The following is a 5,233-nucleotide window of genomic DNA, read 5'->3' on the forward strand; positions in this document are numbered from 1 at the left end:
ATAAAAAGGAACATTTTTTGAGACGTGGATGGATCTAGAGACTGTCATACAGAGTGAAGTAAGTCAGAAAGAGAAAAATATCATATATTAACACGTATATGTGGAACCTAGAAAAATGGTACAGATGAACCAGTTTGCAGGGCAGAAATTGAGACACAGATGTAGGGAACAAACGTATGGACACCAAGGGGGGAAAGCGATGGGTGGGTGGGGATGGTGGTGTGCTGAATTGGGCGATTGGGATTGACATGTATACACTGATGTGTATAAAATTGATGACTAATAAGGACCTGCTGTATAAAAAATAAAATAAAATAAAATTCAAAAATTAAAAAAAAAAATGTGGACCTTGAATTGGCCTTGAGGGGAAGTTACTCTTTGCATAAGTGAGGACAGGGCAAGGTTATCCCAGGCTAAGGGAGAAGCAGGGGTGAGGGCTGGGAGATGGGAAGGAGAGGATCAGCAGGAGAGGATACTGAGAAGACAAAAGTGGCTGGAGCAGATTCTTCCCTACAGGGAGCAGGAGGTGGGGTTGGGCAAATAGCCTGGGCTGAAGTCTGGAGTGCACTGAGAGGCCTGAGAGGTGAAGAAAACTGCTAGCCTGGTGATTTTGGACAATCAGCCATAGAATGGATGGGGAAGGAAGGAATGCCTGGAGGCAGATGGGGAGCTTTTGAGAAGAGGTGAGGTCTGGGGTAAATCAGGGCTGTAATGGTAGTTCATTTCCAATTTAAAGATAACTAGAGGGAGAAAACTGGCCAGTTATGGGACAGAGGGAGACGTTCAGGGGACTCTGAGACTCCAGTTGGAGAATGTGGACAGAGGATCCCTCCCCACAGCTGTCCCCCAGCACAATATGAGGCCACCCAAATATGGGGTCTCCTGTGTATCCACCCGACACTCCTGTCCTGCAGGCCTGCTTTGGAGCTAGCATCTCCCTTCCCAGCTCCTCCCTGCCCCCTTCTGCAGAAAGGCTGAGACATTCCCCATTTCTCCAGCCTCTTGTTTCTCTAATTTTATGATTGTATGAAAATAAGGTTCCCAAATTGCCTTTAATTAGCTTTAATAAGACAGCTTTTTTCTAATTAAAATGATTATTAAGAAACCATTTATCGGGCTTCCCTGGTGGCGCAGTGGTTGAGAGTCCGCCTGCCGATGCAGGGGGCGTGGGTTCGTGCCCCGGTCCTGGAGGATCCCACATGCCGCAGAGCGGACGGGCCCGTGAGCCATGGCCTCTGAGCCTGCGCGTCCAGAGCCTGTGCTCCGCAACGGGAGAGGCCACAACAGTGAGAGGCCCGCGTACCGCAAAAAAAAAAAAAAGAAAAAGAAAAAAGAAACCATTTATTGAGAATGAACGCAGTTGTTAGAACGTAGGAGAATTCTGAACTCTTAATAATAATAACAGCATCCAGCACCATCCCCTTTAGACCATCAGTTCACCTGCCGCACTCCTTAACTCAGATGGGCTGGCAGTCAGGCTAGGGGCCCAGGGTTCCAAGCCCCTTCCTCTCCAGGACACCCTCCAAGAGCAGCTGCTGCCTGCATTCCTAGTGCTGCTCCTTTCCTCGGCACTGGGGTTCTTACTACAGACTATGGCCCTGGTAAGTAAGCACCGGGGTTGGCCGATCAGTCTGTGCAGCTGAGCAAAGCTGGGCGGGCAGACAGAGGGCGGTGAAACTTGGAGATTACTTCATCTCGCAGGGGCCTTGGTCTCCCAGACGGTGAGAAGCGTGAGCGGGCCCCGGTGGCCTGAGACGGAGGCCTCTTCGGCTCTAGAGCTTGGCGATGCTAAGGCGCCTGATACAGGCTGCGCTTGTGGAAATGCACACCTCCGGGTAGTGGGGAAGCTTGGGACTGGCAGAGCCCCGCAGCTCGTTCAGTTCTCCTCCCCTCCCTCTCCGGGAGGGCTGTGCAGGCAGCCGAGGCCAGGGACTCCTGTCACGGAACGCGTGAGGAGCCTCAAAGGCGCCTGGTGCCCGCAAGGAAGAAGCGGGCGCGGTGCAGCGAGGCGAGACCCAGGCGCTGGGCCCGAGGCGCGGAGGTGTAGCTCCCTGGTCCCCCGGTCCCCGGCTGCAGCGCTCTCTCCCTCCAGCGCCCCCCCCACCCCGCCCCTGGCTGCGCAGTTGCCGACAGCTCCCGGATGGCGGCGAATGGCTTGTGCCGTCATTTTCCCTTCCTGTTGGGAGGGGGCTGGGGGCCGGAGTCGGCGGGGGGCTGTACCGAGAGCCGGGCAGAGCGGGGAAGGGGCGATCAGGTCGAAGGTGGCGCAGAAATCGGGGCTAGAGGAGAGGCCCTGGGCATTTTCTAGGGACGTCGTCTGGTCTGTGTCTGCCTTCTCGGGCCATGGGTCCTTGCAGGGACCTGGTCAGCTTGAGGTCTGCTGCGCATTGAACAGCGGTGTTTGTTTTTGTTGTTGTTTAATGTCACAGTGGAAAGAACGTGGGCTTCGAGTCCTACAGCCCTGGGCTCCAATTCGGTCGTGGGCTTCGAGTCCCACAGCCCTGGGCTCCAATTCGGTCGGCCGAATTACTGCTTTGTGACCTTTTGTGACACTTAACGGAGCCTTAGTTTCCCTACAGTTTTCTTCCCACGGGCAGCTGTAAGGATTATATGCAAACACTGAGATGAAGTTGCCCAGTCGGAAGCTTGAGACCCAAGCGCTAGTGTGGGAGGAATGTGCACTTGACCTCAGCCAGTGAAGGCGAAGGCAAAGCTTTCAGGCCCTAAACGCAGGGCTCGGAGGTCCTTGCTTCCTCGGTCGCTGGCTGGCGGCCGGGTCAGCCAGTCCTCACCTGTTCTGACCCCAGGGGCGGGTCGGAATCCGCGAGGGCGGATTAGGAGACACCGCGCTGGAGACCCCCGCAGGGGCCTGTTATTAGCGAGTCGGGGGGCGGGGGCTTTGTAAAACCTCCCCAGGGGGTTCCACGGGGCCGCCAGAGTTAAGAACCGGTGATTCCCTTCCTCTCCAGGGAAGGAATAAACAAAGAGGCCTAGGTGGGGAGGGAGCGAAGGGAGCTAGTGGGTCCCCTCCAGTCTGCAGGTGGCCTCTTCACATGCCCACGGCCTCAGTCACATGCACGCCCATGCACACACGCACACTCAGAGGGACCCACAGCATCCCTACACAGGCGCGCGCGCGCGCACACACACACACACACGCCCACTCACGTTGTCACGGGCACTCACACCCACACGCACTATTTTCTCCGGGCGAGCCCGGCGGCCGGGACGCTGGCCGATCTCGCGCTGGCGCGGTCGTCTGCAATGGGGTCCCACCCTGCAGCTCCGAGGGTCTCCGGCCCGGCGGCCCGGGGTGCGCTGCTGATGACAGCGCGGCTTCTCCGAGCCCGGGGCTCTCCGCAGAGCCCCAGCCGGGCCGCGCGGCGCTCGCTCCGGCTCTTTGTTATGCTAATTCACCTTCCCAGCTGGTGCCAGCTGCCTGCACAATGAGCGCCCCGAGCCCTCGCCAGTCCTCGCCAGCCAGGGAGTGGGGGCGGGGTGTGGGGTTGCTCTGAGACCTGCGCTCTGGATCCCAGCTTGGCCCAGCCTGGCGGGGTGGTGAGCTGCTCCCCTCGAACGCAGCTTCCCCCGTCCTCCCCTCCCCCACGCTAGCAGGGCCGCGCCACCCCGGGGCCTGCAGGGCATCCACTGATTCATTCCAGTCACCCCGGCTGCCTGCCTTCCAGGTGCCAGGGTTTGATGAAAAGTAAAAGGCTCCTCGGCGGCTCGAGAGCAGTGCGGATGAAAGAGAAGCAGCCGCCTCCCAGACCACACAGCTAATCCTCCCATAAACCTCGAGCAAATAAGGGGAGAGGAAGGACAGGCCGGCTACAGATGTGGAGTGCAGCCTCCGGGGGTCCCCAAATTAAAACTCGTGCAGGGGAAGCACTTGGACCACCACCAAATGACACTAATTGGGTTACGGGACCATAATCTTGGCTCATATGAAAAAAAAAAAAGTTACAGTCACAGCTTCAAGGACTGTCTTCACAAAAAGAAGGGGGAAAGTCCGCTATTTCGTTACTCATAAACATGAGAGAGAAGAGGGTTCTCGGATCTCCTGCCTTCGTAGGACAGGCAGCCTGGTTGCTTGAAGGGGAGGACAATCTTGTGTCAGGAGGAGTGGTGCTGCGCCTGGCTGGCTGCGAATGTGTGGAGCTAATGGGCTAATGGATGGGGGGAGCCCTCTCCGGGGAGGGGGAGGGTAACTGTACTGAGACACGCGGGGGAGCGTGGCCTATCTGGAGGAATGTATTTCAGGCAATTGGTTAGCAGCCATATGCAGAATACAATCATCTGGACGAAAACTCAGAAATTTATTCTTTAAGAAACATCCAGAAGCAGTATCTCGGTTTCACTGGGGGAAAAATAATAAAGGCATACTGAGGAAGTAAAGGAAGGAGTGACACGTGTCGAAAATTCAAGTGAAAATCTTCAGAAAGATTTCCGGTTGTTTGAATCACAAATGTCAGGGCCAGAAGAGACCAAGGCCCTTTGAGTGGAGCCTCATCACTTGACAGATGGGAAATTAAGACTCAGAGAAGTTAAGGGCTTGTTGATGGTTAGACAGCTAGTGGGTGGTAGAGCCAGGCAAGAACCTGTCTCCTAACTCCTAATCTAGAGCTCTCAACATACTTGGTTATATTTCTATGGTTAAGAAACAGAAGTCATTTGATCAGAAAACAATGCAATAGACTATAGGTAAAAAGTTAGAAAATTTTAGAATGAGTTAAACTGTGTCTGCTCTATAATGAGCATAAGGATTGGAAATCAATCAATTCTTGCAAACTGCACCCCAGGGTTCTTCCTAACATTTATCTATTCATTCATCCATTGCAACACCCAGATAGACAGATGGCCCCAGGATTTCTTTATGGGTCCTTTCTGTGCAGACTAATACCTTTTCCAGAGAGATCCCCCCACACACACACCCGCCAATGCCTCATGTCCCTTGCACATTAAGTCATCTTGGCTAAAACCAGCTAGGTTAAGCCTAGACTGGTTAAGAATTCTGACTGAGCATGCTTACTGGTTGGAATACTACCCTCTGGAAAATAAAAAATCTACTCCAGGGGACTTCCCTGGTGCACAGTGGTTAACAATCCGCCTGGACTTCCCTGGTGGCACAGTGGTTAAGAATCCGCCTGCCAATGCAGGGACCGTGGGTTCGGACCCTGGTCCAGGAAGATCCCACATGCTGCGGAGCAACTAAGCCCGTGCACTACAACTACTG

This window comes from Physeter macrocephalus, chromosome 4 (genome assembly GCF_002837175.3).
Source record: "Physeter macrocephalus isolate SW-GA chromosome 4, ASM283717v5, whole genome shotgun sequence".
In the NCBI taxonomy this organism is placed as follows: domain Eukaryota; kingdom Metazoa; phylum Chordata; class Mammalia; order Artiodactyla; family Physeteridae; genus Physeter; species Physeter macrocephalus.